The 16,843-nt window shown below is 40.0% G+C and overlaps 1 protein-coding gene across 8 annotated transcripts in view; it reads left to right on the top strand.

The window, feature by feature from the left end:
* ENOX1 (ecto-NOX disulfide-thiol exchanger 1) overlaps positions 1-16,843 on the top strand; it is a 359,243-nt gene that overhangs the window by 60,729 nt on the left and 281,671 nt on the right. For 7 of the 8 annotated variants that reach the window (XM_048295354.1, XM_048295355.1, XM_048295348.1 and 4 more), the window contains exon 2: positions 10,238-10,314. The exons of the other annotated variant lie outside the window; for it this stretch is intronic. The gene's annotated coding sequence lies outside the window, so the exon portion shown is untranslated. The remainder of the gene's footprint in view (positions 1-10,237; positions 10,315-16,843) is intronic. 8 annotated transcript variants of the gene reach the window in all.

Genomic DNA, 16,843 nt, shown 5'->3' on the forward strand with positions numbered 1-16,843 from the left:
GTGGCAAGATTATTTCAGTGGAAGTATGTGCCCACAGGCTATGTATTTCTTGTGTTTTGTTTCACACCGGTTGGCATCTGAGATCAAGAAAGCTTAAACCAATTATGAGTAGCTAGAGCAGCAAAAATCATGATTGATACATTTACAACACAGGGTCGATTCTTCTGGTAATGTTATTTTATTAAGAGGAGGAAAAGGGGACATCAGGCATGCAACTTGTAGCCCTGAATTAACCCAGTGCTCTGACCACATACAGATGTTTCCTCCCTCAGTGCAATCAGTGTGTCTTGCACTGATTGCAGCCTGCAGACCTCGAAGATGAAACAGCTGTGCAATTGTTGCTAAGCCTATTTCCCTCTTCCCTTTGACTTATTGGATTATTTAATACAGTGGAATGATAGGAATTTAAAAATGAAAAAGCGACGTTGAGTCATCTGGGCCATCTTGCAGCAGGATTGTCCTCTCCAGATCTTTGTCCAGTCATGGACAATCTTTTTCCAGGCTTTAGATGTGATTGGACTTCAGCCAATTTCCTTTGGAAGATTATTCTACAATAGAATACACTTCATTATTAGGAAGTTTTCCCTGTCAGCCAAAGTTTATTTTGCTTGGTATAATCACATTACTCTTAGCTATATTTTCCTAAAAAGCCTTATTAAAAAAATCCTTAGTATGTGTTTCCTTCCAGAGCTTGTAGATAATTATCGTATTTCCCTTTCAATAGTGGCTTTACTCAAGCTATACATATTTAGTTATTTTAATATTTTCTTATAAATCAGTCTTCCTGAAGACTTTTATTGCTATCATTGAGCCAAATCTCAAATTTTCTATTTAGTATTCAAATAGAAAAGGCAGGACTGAATAAAGACTTACAGATTAGATCATGATGTCATTGAAAACCCATCCTTTGAACCACTGTTTGTGCCTTCAGATCTGTCTGAATGCCAGCTCTCCTGAGGCAGACTTCAGTCAGAAGATTTGTCTCAACTTCCTTATCTACAGCATAAGTGCCTACATCAAAGCTTCTCTCTCTAGATTCCTTTTATGATCATTGGCCCCTATAGCTGCATGCAATTCATCTAAGCTGTTTTAGGTACCCACATTTAGAATGAGAGGAATTGAGCCCTAGATGTGTGTATTTCTCTCTGTCTAAGATCTCTGTCCTAGACCTGACTTCCTTTGGTATTTAAACACAGGGTGTGTGGATGTTTGGACATTGTGGTTCAAGAAGTGAGAAGACTCAGTGTTGGCCATGGCAATGCCACCTCAGCTTCAAAACAACAGCAGAGTGGTTTGATGCATTGTGTGTCCTGAGACCAATCCTAACACAGCTGAATGGCATTGAATTCAACCCACAGGCGTGATGGTTACATTGAATAATAGGGTAGATGAAATTTCCTTTTGCATAGGTGTTGAATCACAGAGTATCTCCAGCTGAAAGGCACCCCTAAGGATCATCTAGCCCAACTCCCTGCTCTTTGCAGGACAACCTAGAACTAGGCCATATGACTAAGAGCATCATCCAGACACTCCTTGAGCTCTGACAGGCTCAGTGTTGTAACCACTTCCCTGGGGAGCCTGTTCCAGAGACCAATCACCCTCCCAATGTCCGTGTCCAATCTGAACTGAAGCAGGTATAGCATTTACCCAGAGAGTAGGAGTCTAGATACCAGATACATTGGTTTTCAAGTCTCTTTGGACTGAAGGAAATCTATGATCAATGCCTTTCATTTTCAAAGTTCTCTAAAAAATGGCTCTTACATGACAGATGCCAGCTGCTCTTCCCTTTTCTGTTAAGTATTTCTTCTCTGCTGACAGCTTAGTGCTCACAATCCTCACTGAAGCCCTGGGCAGATGCCTGCTCAGATGCAGTTCTTCTAGCCACAGATGTAACCATTCCAGGTTTATACTGGAGTAACTAGGAAAATAAATCAGCATCTGCCTTTTGTTCATTGGTGAAAAAAAAAAAAAGTTAAATATATTTTTCCTATGGTTTGTTACCTTTTGTCAGACTTTCTGACAAAATATGATAAGCCTCCATTCCTTATAACTTGTATATTATGTCCAGGAAATAAAACCTTTGTACTAAATTCCTTTGGAGGGCAAACACCAGAGAAGGAGGAGAGCTGTTGAAATTGAAGGATAACAACTGCTCAAGATTATATGTTTATTAATTAGTCTTGAATGAATTTAGACTGAACATTAACAGAAATTTTTCAAACATCCCAAGAGGGTGAACTTCTGGAATATACTCAAAGTATACTAGTTGAGTAGGAAAACAAAGTAACTTGAAGAAAGAATTTGGTAAATTCAGGGAAGTTTTTATCAGAATGTGTAGAAGCATTTACAGGGATTTAAAAAAACCCAGCCAGGCATGCAATATGAAGTCACAGTGTTTCCAAAAGGGCTAAAAAGAAGACTGGCCACTGCTCATGTGTATACACTATCACCTATTCATGTTTAATGCAGTGGTTAGTGACTTCTGCTGGTTATTAACAGATGCCAGAAGGCCGCAGATGCCAGAAGGTCAGTGTAAGAATTTCCTTGTTGTCCCCAGAGCCTTGGAGTTGGGGATGTCAGCTCCCTTCCTGAAAAACATATGGGACTCTGGTCTTGGTCTTTTGTTGGTGGTGCTAGGAAGGGCTTGTGTGGTGTGCATGTATCTCTATAGAAAAGACACTGTGTCATCTGTCCTCGTGGGCAAAGCAGGAACAGAAGCCTGGACAAGACCTGGTTCATCCTTCTGAGTAGTGTATTCCTTCAATACTGCAGCCCAAGCACTGTAGCCAGACTTATCCCAGCTGAAGTCTGTGCTGGAAGCTTGCTAGTCAATGGGGTTCTGCTCCTAATTCACGGTAACTGGAACAAAACACAGCTATCCTCATCATTCACAGAGACACGCAGTCCTCAGAGACTGCAAGCTTACCACAGCATGCTATAAGTCATTGTGACACTGGCAGACAGAGTACAGGGCTGTCTGTTGGGACAGCTAACTTTGAAGCATCAGCACACTGAAGATGAGAAGGACTAGGAGCAGTGTGTTAGGCAGGTATTTTTAGCTGCCTTTTCTTAAAATTGCCCTGCTTTCCTAATACTGTTTTATCATCTCCATGGTGAACTAATTCTGCCACTAGCCTGTCTGCTGATAATCCTTATCTTGATAAGCTATTCCTATTGGATCTGACTTTTCAGAAGACGACATCTTGGTGCCTGGCCTCCTTTTCTAATAGCAGTCATGACTGACTGCTTAGGAGGACTTCCTAGACTTCTCTCAAGTTGTTTGATCTTGCTCCTCTTCACAGATCCAGCTTCTGTGTTTGTTTCTGTGACAGAAGGGAGTGTTATCCTTTTCTTTCTTTCAAGTAATGTAAGCAAACACCTGTAAATTGCATCTGGCCCCCATTATAATAGGTGTCTATTTCAAGGAGGACTATGTGGTCATCTCCTATGGATATTTTGACTTACCTGTGGTTTCTGAGTTGGGATGTTACTGGTGGATATTTCTGAGTGATTCCTCCTTTTATGCAGGAATGGGGTATCATAATCTTCAGATGTTATGGTGCTAGTGTTTAAGGACTTCCCAGGACAAATGAATGTCGTGGTCATGCTGAACTTACCCATGTCGTCCTCACAAGTCTTGTAAAAAAATATTATCCATATTGAACTTACTGGAACCCCTTTTTTACATTCATTATGATGATTTGAACAGGGGTTTCCAAGAGTTGTCACTTTAACTGGAAAAGGTAAACGATTAGAGATTTGTTGCCTCTGTTTACCCAGTCTTTCACTGGGATGAAGTAGTGTGGTGTTTCTGCCTTGCTTTTAAAACAAAAACCCCTAAAGATACGTATTTCCTTATGAAACTTCCATTCCAACCTCTAGACTGCAGTGATAGCAGCACATTTCTTTGTATTTCAGACACTCTGTAGAGATGCAGGAAGGTGGCTTAGACTCTGCGTTGTCCAACCAAAAGCAGTGGCTGTGTTGTGTGCCTTTGTCAGGGAAGGTGGGACCCTTCCCTTCAGAATTGTCTGCACAGTAATGTTGCTCAATACTTCCACAGAAATATTTCAGGTTGAGAGTCTTTGCACCTTGGATGCTACTTTTGAGACAGACTTCAGAGCAGTGAGTCCTTTCTTGCATTTTCCCACAGGTCAGGGAAAGAGGGCATTTTCAGCCACTGGAAATTCGCTTTCTTTGAGTAGAGGAAGGTCTGCAATCTTACAACCTTCCTCATTTTTCTTTTTTAACAGGGAACATAGGTTTGTACTAGCTTGCCAAGGAGCTTATCAAAGCAAGGATTTCACTTTCTCATCTACTTCACTGTCAGTTCAGGATTGCCCCAGAACCATTTATTACTGATTATGCTGCTGTCCAGTACAGATGGTTTGTCCGTAACAGCAATGGGTTAATATCCTCACTGCAGTGCATAGCAGGAATCTGTCAGTGGGTAGAGATGTGGGACTGGGTGGACTGGCTCTGCTTCCCACCTATTTTGTTAAAGCAGTACATCCTGATTTTAAATGCTGCTCTTCCTGAAGAACCTGAAGAAGAAAACCCCAACAAACCACCCCAAAGTGACAGGTAAAAAAAATGTTTTCTTGCATTATCATGTAGCACACTCCACTGCACACAGTGTGACTGTAATTTTGTCAATGATGTTCTATGGGTTAATATACTTTACTGAAGCTGTTTTATTGTACTGAATCTGGAATCTGTATGAGTGGCTCTTTTTTTACCCTAAAATCTATCAGATGTTACATCTTAAGGGACCTATAAGAAGATTGACTCTCAAGAATAATAATTTTCTCTGTTTCGGGGACAAGTTAGGATGTTTACTTATGATAATAGTATAATTTTATATGGGTTCAGGACATAAGAGGGGAGGTGTGACATGGAGCTTCCTTAATTTGCCTTTATTACCTGTATCAGCTGTGAATCTATTGGCCTTGATGCACAGTCAAAAGCGGAGAGATTTTTCTGTACTTCTAGATTTATGTTAAAAAGAACAAATTTAAAATAGGCATGGTAATGATAGAACCTGATAGAGATATTTAGAGAAATGAGGTATAATAAAGGAAGGCTTGTCGTATTCATTTATTCCCTGATTTTAGTCTTTGACTGAATGCAAAGCTGGAGGACCAAATCTGAATACAAAAAAACCCCCAAAACTGAGAACAGCCAGCTTTGTTAAATATTGCTAACTGGCATCTAGAAGTGATACTGGCATCTAGAAGTGATACAGAGTGTTAAAGATATCATCCCTTAATTGTCAGTTGTATAAACTCAAATCTAGAAAAATGTTATAAACACTCACTCTAATGTATATTCATTTGCACAGAAATAAAAGCTTTTTCCACAGTGCCTGGCACATACTGAATATTTAGTGTAACAGAATGGAAAGGATTTTACAAGTTGGTGCCTTTAAAATGAGGAGATCACAATACATTTCTGACATGGTATTCCAACTTGGACTCATATTTTACAGTTTAGTTAATTCTCAGTGCAGAAACTGTGGTCCCATGATTAGAGAGATTTGAGAATCCTGTACCACGTATTGCTCATCTTGGTCATTTTGCCTAAGGCGCTGAGCCAAAGTTGTGTCTAGCTTTGACAGTAACAGCGATTACTTCTGTTTTAACTGGAAACATCTAAGGCAGGAAGAACCTAAGGCACAAGTCTTGTGAGGAGCGGCTGAGGAAACTGAAGTTGTTTAGCCTCAGCAAAAGGAGGCTTAGGGGGACCTTATCCCTCTCTACTTGAAAGGAAGTTGCAGACTGGTGGGAGTCAGTCTCCTCTCCCAGGTTACAAGCAATAGAACAAGAGGAAATGGCCTCAAGCTGTGCCAGGGAAAGTTTAGATTGGACATGAGGAAAAATTTCTTCAGTGAAAGGATAGTCAGGCATTGGAACAAGCTGTCCAGGGAAGTGGTTGGGTCACCAACCCTGAGGGTATTTAAAAGTCATGTACCTGTGGTGCTTAGGCTCATGATTTAGTGGTGGCCTTGACAGTGCTGGGTTAATGGTTGGACTCGATGATGTCAGAGGTCTTTTACAACCTAAGTGATTCTGTCATACTATGACATAAAATAAGAGTTGAAACTGTTTATCTATTAGACTACTACACTGGGAATTCTCATAACATAACGTAACCAAGAACCACCCAAGAAAGTGTTACCTAGTGCTTGTTTTCCTTTTGTGGTCCCAGCATGAGAGATAAGGAGATAATCATGGTACTTCACAGTCCTCTTTCTCTTTCACACCTGCCTGGCCTAAGTGGTAAAGCCAAGATCCAGGAACTTTTCATCTTCTAGTTTCTGATGCACATACTGTGCTGTGTTCTTTCTCATGTGTTTTTTTCCAAAGTAAAAAAATTAGAGAAGTTCTGTTTATTTTTCCACGAAGTTCTTAAAGGGTGATTGTGGGCTTTAGCTTCTTTGACAAAACACTCAAAATGTATTTTTATATAATTTTTTTCAAGTCAGTTGGTGAAAAGAACTTTCAGTTCTCAGGTGAAAAGAACTTTCAGTTCTCAGGAGGGATAAAGCTCTAGAAAATGTTGGTTTTTTTCCATTGAAAATCATTTTAGCTCATAAGCTATTCTTTCCTTATCTTGATGGAAAAAAAGATCAAATTTCTAGATCAATAATGTTGAAAACAGCAACAGCAGTGATCATCCTGAATGCATGTTGTTTTCTGATGCGCTTTCATATCTGAGCATTTCCTCATACTGTAAATATCAGCCTGACTTGCACTCACATCAACCTCACATCAAGCAACAGCAGGAAAAATAAGGGCTGTTTAAATGCAACAAGGCTTGGAAAAAACAATTTTTTAAAAGTGCCAGCATGTCAAAATATTGAAGGAAAATATTGAAGAGTACCAGTGTGCTTCCAGTTTGTCTGTTGCTGCGTGCTTTTTCTATTGAATAATCACATCTTCCAGTGCCTAAAGCAGATGTTTATTGTATGTAACGTGTGCTTCAAGGCATTAAAGAAAAAAAAGATTGAAATTATCTGGAGAAAACCAAATCACTTTATTTTAAAGACAAATTAGATTGGTCTATCTTACCATTCTCCATAGATTTCATAAGCACGTTGCTTGTTGAAGTGGTATCAGGCATTTTATATATTATAGCAATTTGCATACATTCATTAAGCTGGGCTTTGTAAAGCGCTCTGACAGGGCATTTGATGAATCCTTTCGTGGACTGCATAGCTGCTTTATGTGGAGCAATCTGTTAAATCATGCCTTTGTCCTTCATTTTGTCAGAATAAGTAAGCGAAGCAGATGTTAATAACTGTGGGAGAGTTTGGGGTTTTTTGGTGTTTGCAGAGTATGGGATAACTGTGAAGGGCATAATGTGTTTGTAAAAGTGACAGCTGGTGTTATTAAAGATAGAAAGTCTGCTACAAGTGAAAACTTTCTCTGGCATCTTTTAGCAGCTCCAGGAGGTTTTTTGGAACAGTCAGGTGGGTGGTCAGTTCTAAAATAAACACTGCTAATATTATGCACAGCAAATCATGTTCTTGTACTTAACACACAATTGTTCTTATCTTCGGCTGCAAACATTCTGTCACAGAACTATCTCAGCCATGCAATAATTCATAACATTTCCCTGTAAATATGTCATAAGAAATTCTCAGGTCAACAATCCCCTGAAATGTGTCTTCGAGCAATATAATTTCATGCATTATCGAAATAGTGGAGTTTTACACCTGGTCAGTTTGAAGGTTACCTTGTGACACAAGTTTTGCGGGACCTGACAGTTCAGTGCCTGGAATCTCTACCTATTGTCAAGGTGACTTGGCTGAAGATGTTTCAGCCAGGGAACAGCATATGTTTAGGTGGTTGACGGGCTACATCTGATGGGTGGTAATTCCTGTCAAAGTGTGGTAAGATGAGTGCTTGTAGCCAACTCCAGAGGCCTTGCAAGTGAAGGCAAATGGGCAGTCATAAATTGGGTAAGAAATGAAGGGGATAAGTAAGAGGGAAAACATAGCTTAGGGGGTGCCTCAAGAGAGGCCAGCAGAGGTAGAGGTGCTGATCTCCTCTCTCTGGGGATGAGTGACAGGACACAAGAACATGGAATGAAGTTGCAGGGAAGTTCAGATTGGGCATTATGGAAAGGTGCTTCACTGAGTGGGGGGTCAGTCACTGGAGCAGGCTCCCCAGGGAAACGGTCATGGCACCAAGCCTGTCAGAATCCAAAGAGTGTCCGGACAATGCTCTAAGTCATTTGGCCTAGTTTTAGGTAGTCCTGCAAGGAGCAGAGAGCTGGACTCAATGATTCTTGGGTGCTTTCTTATGGGTGCCTTCCAACTGGACATTTTCTATGATTCTGTGTGGAAAAAGTGGTAATGAGGCTAACTGATGAGGAAGTAGAGAAAAGGAAGGACATTACTGTAGGAAAAAAGAAGGACATTACTGTAGAAAATAAAGGGTAAACTTTGGTCACCTTCTGACCTTGCAGATTTTTATTGGTATTATCTAGTAAATAGCTCCCACTCATTTTAGAGGTGGTATTTGGCTGGTATTCACTTTAATGACATTCTCTTTGATATATATATATAATAATTTGTGATAATTTGTGATTATGCATTATTGTGGAAATCTCTTTTGGGGAATTGAGTAGAAGATGCAAAGGGTGGAGATGTAGTGATGTTACTCATGCCCGTGTGATTGAATCTGAGCTTCTGAGCCTGGCTTGTCTGCAGTTGACATCAACAGCAGGAATGATTACATAGTGCATAGAATAAATAATCCTAGAAGTTGTCATGTTTGTAGTGATTGCCTGAAAATATGTAGAGAAGACCAGTAAGGGATTTCTGTTGTTCTTGCACATGAAAGTAGGCAGCAGCTACAAATCAATGAACTGTTGCTTTTGTAAGAAAAATTGGCAGAATCTTTCATTCTGTTGCTGGATAAAAATTTCTACTGCTTGTGTTCCTCAGAGTGAGTCTTATCTTTCTGTCTGATTATCTTGCAAAAAATGAGCAGTGAAATAATTATCCATGCTGATATTTACATTTCATCTCTCTGCTTGAAAATTACCAGCTTACAGAAGGGAACAGAGGGAGTCCGGGACTCCTTGGGTGGGCTGAGCCTTTGGAGAAGAAAATGCCTGCTCTTCAGCTGGGACACATAGGTGCTCCCAGCCAGGTGACCATTGATGCATAGTGGGCATGGGTGCCAGTAGCACAGCTGTTGTGGAAAGCTCAGGAAAAACTCTATGGGAAAAAAAAGAGACAAGACATTTTCTAATATAGGGTCTTAATTGTATTTAAGAGCTGTGGCTGTGTGGCAGTCCTGTGTGAAATGGTGTTTCTTGTTGCAAAATGCAAAGTTGCCAATAGTGCCACAGAAATACTCAATAGAGCATGTACTCATGATGGTGATTATCCAGCACAGAGGTCAGACCAAGTGCATTTGGACACGTGAACTTACTTCCATTTTTTTGTTTTCCTTTTTTTTTTTCTCCTTTTTGTCTTTCCTTAGTCTGCTGAGCCTGTTTCTTTCTACTGCTGCATCTTCTTCCTTTTTGCATTGTTAAGCACATCGGATTTAACAAATGCGTTATACTCAGGGTCACTGTGTGAGAATCACCAGGAAAATTTGGAGAGACTCTGGGACTAATTGCGATTAGGTGTTATATGTATCCTTACAAGAATGTACATCCAGAATTTCACACCTGTAACAGAACTGCAATGTTCAGCATTTTTGGACGTTAAAGAAATGATGCACTTAAGCATGCCTTTGATTTTTCATGTGGTTTCCCTATTCATGTCACTGTTTTGCTGCAAGCTAAAGGCACAATAGCTTAAAGGTACATAAGGATGCGTGTGGTTTCCTAAATCATTTATATTTTCTGATATGCCACCGGCAGTTTTTCATACTCAATATGTTGGTTTTGATTTTTCATTGCAAATAATTGCAGCAAAATTGCTATTTGAAAAATTTGGTTTTTTTTCAGAATTTTCTATTAATTTTGAACTCATGTGTAGAAGTTGCTTAAGAATCTATACAATATCATATATCTTAAATGTAATGTGCTATAAATTACCCTACCATCATTGTTATCCCCTTCAACACTTCTCACGTGATGCACAGCTTCAGAAGGACTAGCTCATAGACTTACTTCTAAGTAGTAATTTTGCAGAATTTTTTTTTTCATTTTATATGCTCAAGCCATATACTTTTAATGACTTTAAATATACATACATAATCTTTTTTATCAGATCTTGGATTCTGAACTTGAAGCAATTCTTCAAGACTATATGCTTCCTGAAACTCGAAAACTATCTGCAATAAATAGGTATGTGTAATGGATACATTCATGCTTTGTATTGTATGGTTTGGAGCATGTGAGTTTTGTTGACAGTTTAATGCTGAGCTTCTTACAGCTCTTGATAAATCTTAGTTGCTGTGAATGGGACAGTGTGATGGACCTTTGCAAGGTGAATTTTCAGTAACACGTGGTTCTTGTAGGACAGAAATTGGGAAGGGTATGATGTTCACAGTTGCTCAGAGATAAATGTTTAGCCAAACCCACAAACTTAACTTCAGAGTGAACAAAAAGGTGAGTCTCCACAAACAAGTAAGAAGTTTTGAAGATAAAATCAGTGAGAGGAAGTGGCTCTACTCTTGATCCCTCCATACTTGAGGCTGTGTTTTTTCTGGCTTTACATCTGTGTTTCCTTTGGAGTTTTTTTGCAACTGTTGAAGGTAGTAAATGTATGAATATACCTAAATATGGGAAGAAAATGGTCATAAAGGTTGAAAACTTGGGTACATTGAAATTCCTGGAAATTTTCTTCTTAGGTGTTTCAATGAAGCTCTCGTCTCACTTCAGTCATTTACAGAAAATATTCAGGCAATTTCAGAAATACATTCTTGCATATAACAAAGCAATTTTCAGGTGATTTTTTTTTAAAGTCAGGTCACACTTTATGGTTCTTGAAGCTCTGCTGAACTCCTAGCAAGGGAGAAAGATAAATGAGAGAAGATTTAGAAGTTCTTATTCTTTCCAAAGAGTTTGTAGACCTAGACAGTTTTTTTGAGACTCTGTTTGAAGGAGTGAAAGGTTTCTTGAATACATGGATGTAACAGTTGGACTTACCTTGATCTGTATGAGAAACTTTGAAGAGATTTACAAATGAGGAGAGGTTAAATGGTTATGCATGAAATTCACAAAAGTGGATTTTTGCACTAAGTTGCTTATTCTGTAAGAATTAGAATGCAACATATCTTTGTAGTGTGCTTTACCTGTAGGTCCCAAGATATTTAACAAAAGCTGAAGAAAAACCATTGTCTTCAATTTATGTATCCAGGTACCTGCCTGGATCACTTAATATCCTAGAACATCCTGGATGTTCAGATCTGTGTCCAGGCCTGTCAGAGCATCCTGTGTCTAATCATCGTTTCAGGGTGTGTGCCAGAGATTAAGGTTTCCAATGTTTACATTTTCCTGATATTATTCATATCTATTGATATGCCCTTACTGCTCCCCTTTGTGATACATTTCTTTGCTCTCATTTGTTCTGGTTTGTTTTCTACTTTGCTTTCTTATTTTGCTTTCTCATGTTTTCTCCTCTTAATTCATTTGCAGTCTCTGGAGACTGGCTGCAGTGGGACCTTACACAAGGAGGAGTTTCAGGAAAAAATAGTGTAGCAGAATGAGCTTCCCTTTTACTGCCTCTCTAGAGAGCCTACTGTAAAAGGCAACTTGCTGTCATTCCTGTAAATTTTCTTTTGCAGCCAGCTCTGCTGGGTGTCCCCTTTGTGCCCTGTGAACATCTGTGTTGCAGCTTATGTCTGAACCCAACTGGAGAACAAATGTGTGAACCTGCTTCTTATTTTGAGCAGAAGGCTGCTGCTATTAGTAGGGCACGTGGCCTTGGTTCACCTGCGACTTCTTAATCCCCAGCTGGGAGCGAACCAGCCGTCTGGCTTCTCCTCTCCTGCCAGCCGTGCCCTTGTCTGTGGGGCAGCAAGTTTACCTGCTTTCCTCCAGACTCTGCCGACTGCCTGTCGGTTTTCAGCATTCCTTTTCTCCCTGAATTTTCCCCAAGGTATCAGGCAGAAAGGAGCGAGCACTGCAGGACTTTGGTGACATAGCTTACTTTCTGCTGCTCCTGGAAGCTTCTCCTTGCATGCACACAGTCATGCAGGCACCACCCTTCTGCATAAGGAAGAAATCTTTAAGCCCTGAAGTATTCAGGCTCCAGGGATGCTGGAGCATAAGAGAAAGCTTCATTTGGTAGGCTGTGTATAGGAGTTCCAGGAAAAGTCGGCAATGTTTCTGTGCCAGTTTTGGACACAGCACAAGACAGCTCATTGAGCATAAATTAGGAACTTAACCTCAAACAGACTTGCTTTAAGCGACTTTTTACTTTAAAAGGAAAAAAAAAAGGCTGAAGAAAAGGAAGCAGCAGTGCTGCCCAGTTTGCAAAAGTGCTATCCCACTTGGGCGTGCCCAGGAGTGTTTGAAGAGCATAGGTGATGAACTGTAGTCTTTGTGGCATATGCATGTCTCCAAAAGAAAAAGGAAATCTGTTGTGTCAAGTTGGCTTCAGCTTACGCTCGAAGGGCTGTTGTGACAAGCCTGGAAGGTGCAGAAACTTTTGTGAAAGATCAGGTGTGATAGCAGAGAGTGACTGTAACACTCGGGGGGAGGAAGCTGGAGTATTTGAGGTCAGTCTAAGTTGGCAGCCATCAGCAGGCAAGGGAGAACAGCTGGTTTAGCAAGAGCATGCACCAATTCAACAGCTTCCCTCAGATATTTGTGTTGGAACAACTCATAATTAGGAAACCTTCCTGGCTGACATTAGCTGAAAAGGCTACTGGACAGCTTTGTTTTCCTTTTGAATAAATGAGCTCCCTTGTGGTAGATGATATGTGAGTTTCAGAGCTTTTCAAGCCAGGTTATAAAAAGTTGGCCCCTTTCTTTCCAAAACTAACCATCAAGGCAGTCCCAATGCACCCCAGACATCTCTGGGTGTGTGAATCCTGTGCAGGCATTGGTCTCCCCTGTTCATTTTGTGAATGTACTTGTTACGGAGGGCAGGGCTGGTCTGGCTGATTGTATGGCTGTAAGTGCTGAACAGCAAAAACTTCTAAACAAAAAAATCTGGTCCTCTTTAAATGTTGGCGGACAGATATCTGTCTTCCATCTGTGGCAGCCTGTGCTAAACAGCAGAAGAACTGCAAAGTTTGTATTCTGAAACCTCAGAGGAATAACTGGCACTCTCCAACTTTTCTTTTTTTTTAAAACTACACACAAATCTGAAACATTAAACACAGAAAGTAACGTTAAATGTGACAAGCAGGCAGAAACTGGGAAGTTCAGCTGGAAAGGTTGTGCATGGAACAAAACCCCGACACAGGGCATGGAGACCCTCAGCACTGCTGCATGGGTGTTGCTGTTGAGTGACAGCAGGCTGCGGTCACCCACTGCGGAGACAGTCCCTCTGCTGTCCCCTGATGTAGGGGCCAGGGCAGTGGCTGGCAGTCTTGAAGGTGTGTATGGCTCACAAGACCCCTCCAGAGGTGCAGAGTGACTTACACCATGTTGAGATGTGACACCTGGAAGGAGGACACTGAATACATACTGTATACCAGCTAAACAAATTAGTCTTCTTTAAAGTAAAAGAAGGCGTTCTGATCAGACAAAGAACTTACAGATACCAATGGTCAGCAAATAGTCTAAATTCTGCATTGAGCTTTCTTGAAAAAAGCTACCAGGAAAAAGTAATGCATGAAACTTCTATTCTGTAACCAGTAGGGAAGTACTTCTCCCTTATCCTACCATGATTTGATAGAAAAGTTTCTCTGGACACATTGCTGGCTTATGTTCAGCTGGCTGTCAACCAGCACCTCCAGGTCCTTTTACCTCAGGCAGCTTTCCAAACCATTTTTCCCAAAGCCTGTAGCATGGGGTTGTTGTGACACAAGAGCAGGACCCAGGACTTGGCTTTGTTGAACCTCATACAATTGTTCTTGGCCCATCAATCCAGCCTGTCCAGATCCCTCAGCAGAGCCTTCCTACCCTCCAGCAGATCAACACTCCTGCCCAACTTGGTGTCCTCTGCAAACTGACTGAGGGTACACTTGATCCCCCTGCCCAGACCATTGATAATGATATTAAGCAGAACTGTTTAATCAATTAAACTGAGATGTTCTGTCTTTTCTTGTTCTTACTTGAGACTGCATCTAAAAAGAACTGTGATGTTTTCAGTGAGCTTGAATCAGCCTCATGGAGCAGCTGGCAAATAAAGCAGGACTGTGCATCAGCCATTATCAACTGGGCAGTAACAATTTGGTTTGGTTAGGGAAAGTGTCAGCTTTTAGCAGTTCCCTGTTCATTTTTAATTTGCTTCCCCATCTAGGCGCACTGTGTTTTTAGTAATATGCACCTCTGCTGTGTTGTCCCTTTTGTTAATCAAAGTTATTTCGCTTTCCTGACTTGGCATGGTGTTGCAACTGTTTGTCTCCTTTGGCACAGCTAGGGAAATGTGTGTTTATGATAGGTGATTACAAGGACACCACTTTGGTACCTGGGAGCAAATTCTCCTAATTCACTGGAACGGTTGTGGCCTGCTAAACACGCCGGATGCTACCCAGTAACACATGGTGTTAATAATTGAGGATGTCAATAATGTGTGACACAACTGTCAGACTTAAAAAATAAAGCACTAATAAGGAGCTTTGAAATAGTCTTGTTTAAGATTGGTTACTGTTTATAACACCATTAATTCTGAACAGGAGTTTAATTCCAAGTGCAAGAAAATGAAGGAAAGTGAAGGCACTTTTTCTGCTTAAGTGGATTAATGAATTTGAGTATGGAAGAAAGCAGCAGTCCCCTATGTGTGTGTTTTGTCCATGTTACATTACTCACCTATCTGGCTGTCACCTGCAGGGATCATTTCAGTAGACCTCCCAAACCTCCACTGCAGTCACTGCCTGTCACTACATCCCGTGCATGCATGGGGCGTAGATGGTAAGTGTCCAAGTGGGATTTTCAGCTTGAACACTCAAGAAACCAATGCCAACAGTGAAGAAAATGGATATAATCTGCTGTTGATTCTGTTGTGCTTTTGCTTGAGGAAAATGTTTCCAAATTGGAGAGGCAGGTGCACACTCGTGTGGTGCTCTTTGTGTAGATACTAATGCTGCCTCCCGTGCATCCCGACGAGTCTCCCTGTTCACTGTGCAAGGGTTGGGTCTGGAATCCTACCTGCACAGAAAGTGTGTGGTAGCCAAGAGTAGCTACACACCAACAAAGTATCCTTATTTTGTCAAGAAAAATTACCCAGCACGGAGTATCATAAATTGATCCCAGGAGGGCAGACCTAGAATATAAACTGTAGTACTTTGAATATATGCGTGTTATAATTGTATTGAACGCTTTGCAGCAATTTGTATTGTATTACAGCTGACAAAGTATTTTACCTCCTACTAACTAACTAGTGTAAATAGTGTTGATATTTTCCCCATATTTATAATTACATTAATTGTTTTGTGTATTAATAACAGTTAAGTGTCAGAGCCCAAGCTGTAGCTGCCAGCAATCCACAAGCAACTCGTTTGCATATTCAAAATACAAAACTGAAGAGTAATTGCCCTTTTTGCTAGTGCATATCACAGCTTAAATTTTACATAGAAAAGCCCACTGTTACCTAAATAGTCATGTTCAATATCAAATCTAGTGCTAACAGAATGTCTTTCAGAAATGAAGAGAAAGTGTGCTAACAGATCAGAAGACATTCGATGAAAAGTAAATGAATAGCTCACATTAGCTAGGAATTGTGACTTACTTCCAAATGAAGCTAAGTTTTGAAAAAAGATGTTTCCTGCTGTTGAAAGTAGCATTTTTCAGAGCCAAAACTGGAACATCCATATGCAGTGCAATTTTTTTGTTTTGTAACGTGAGATAATTGGGCTAACAGAGTGTCACAAAGAAGTATTTGAGGATTGACTAAATTTTTCAAACAGGAGCTATTTTTGTGGAAAATTTCCAGAGAAATAATCATTCTGCATTGCTATCTTGTGGACTTTAGCATTTTTATTCTTAGAGACAAAGCAAATTGAGTTTGCAGGATAAATCTAGCTAAAATTTCATTTGAAGAAAGTAACTTCTTCAGCTTATTGGTTTTTTGTTTGTTTGTTTGTTTGTTTGTTTTGGGGTTTTTTTGGTTTCTTTGTTTGTTTTTTAATTTTTGTTTTCTTTGTAGTTATGGTGCTTTATTTGTGTTGAACTCCTTGTTGGCGGCCAGCGTTTGATAGAGATGATGGTTTTGAAATTTTGCAAACCACTAGCATTTGTGAGGGCCACAGAGTGAAGAGTCAGTTCCAACTTAATTTTGCAGATGTACACTGAATTATCCAGGGAAGAGCAAAGGTTGATTAAATTCACAAAATAAGGTGATTCATAGTTTTCTAAATATGTCACTCAGCCTAAAATTAACTCAGTTATTTACCAGTCACACACATGCTAATGAATCCTGACAATCTCAATTGACCTGCTGCGATGAACTTTGCTGTCACCTAATATTATTTCCTCTGTATTTTCACTGAAAAGAGTGATTGTAGCATTTATCACACGCAAAACAAAAATGCTTGAGGATTTTATTATTTTTTTAATACTCTCAATTCCAGGGCACTAGTAAATTAATTACATTTAATTAGAGGCACTTCTTTTTTGTGAAAGTGTTTCCTAAAGTTTAAATCCCCCAGAGATTTTACATGTGATAGTGATGAAAGTGACTGCTTCTAAGGCAGCATCAATGATACAATTTGAGAAATAAAGCTGAGCTTATTTTTTCATGCAGAATGTGACAAAATTA

The sequence above is a fragment of the Corvus hawaiiensis genome, chromosome 2 (genome assembly GCF_020740725.1).
Source record: "Corvus hawaiiensis isolate bCorHaw1 chromosome 2, bCorHaw1.pri.cur, whole genome shotgun sequence".
NCBI lineage: Eukaryota > Metazoa > Chordata > Aves > Passeriformes > Corvidae > Corvus > Corvus hawaiiensis.